Raw genomic sequence first — 1,047 nt, forward strand, 5'->3', positions numbered from 1 at the left:
TAAAATTAATCGTTGTTAAAATAAATAATTAATAAAACATACACAGAAAATTCACGGTGTTACATTTCTTTCCAATTTTCAATATCCACATACATGTATTCGTCAAGGGGACCCCACGGCTCCATTCCTTTTTTAATGGTAGTATAAGGTTTTGTGGCGTTGGTTTGAAGTGCTATTCACCAATGTTTGTATGAGGGGTTCAAAATTGGAAGTCGTAATGTTGACGTAGAAATTTTTTAATTTGTTGATGATATTTTAATATTGTGTAAATTGTCTCCTAAAAAGTTATTGACTGTCAAAACAATTATCAAGGTCTTCGAACTAGCTTCAGGTTTGAAGGTAAACTATCAAAAGTGTTTCTTGGTGGGAATTGGAGTCCTAAACAATTTTGTCTCAACGACATCAAATTACCTATTATGGAAGAAATAGATTATTCATTTCACTTCTTTGGGGATATAGGTAGGAGCAAATCCGAGAAGATATGCTACTTCAAATGTTGTGATTGACTCAATTAGGAAAGGAATAGTAGGATGTAAATGCAGACATATTTCATTTGGTGGGAGATTAGTGTTTCTAAATTTGGTTATGTCTAGTATTCTAAATTATATGTTATCTTTGTACAAAGTCCCAAGAAGATGATCAGTAAAATTGAAAGTATCCAAAGAAGCTTTCTTTGGGGAAACAAAAGAGTAAAAAAAATGTAGAGATTAGGTTTCTTCGGATGATGTGTGCAAGTCGAAAATTAAGAGGGGGTAGAGGGTGAAAAGGCTGGATTTAGTTAATGAATCACTACTGAATAAAAGGAAGTGGAGGAGGTTGGCTGAATCTGGTTCAATATGGGTGTCATTGCTTAATTCCAAGTATGGGCAAGGTACGTTGGTTAATGCCAACAGCTCGTCCTCAATTTGGTGGTAGGATTTACGGAAGGGTGATTAAGTGTTGGGTTAGGAAAGGAACCTATTTCAGCCTTATACTTGGAAGGAACTTGAAGACGAAAGGTCCACTTTATTTTGGGAACATTATTGGTGTGGTCTGAAAAGTTTGAAA

At 34.9% G+C, this 1,047-nt stretch overlaps 1 protein-coding gene across 1 annotated transcript in view; it reads left to right on the forward strand.

Moving 5' to 3' along the window:
- LOC109356255 overlaps positions 1-1,047 on the forward strand; it is a 3,356-nt gene that overhangs the window by 819 nt on the left and 1,490 nt on the right. The window lies entirely within an intron of this gene.

This window comes from Lupinus angustifolius, chromosome LG09, assembly GCF_001865875.1.
Source record: "Lupinus angustifolius cultivar Tanjil chromosome LG09, LupAngTanjil_v1.0, whole genome shotgun sequence".
NCBI classification, from domain to species: Eukaryota; Viridiplantae; Streptophyta; class Magnoliopsida; order Fabales; family Fabaceae; genus Lupinus; species Lupinus angustifolius.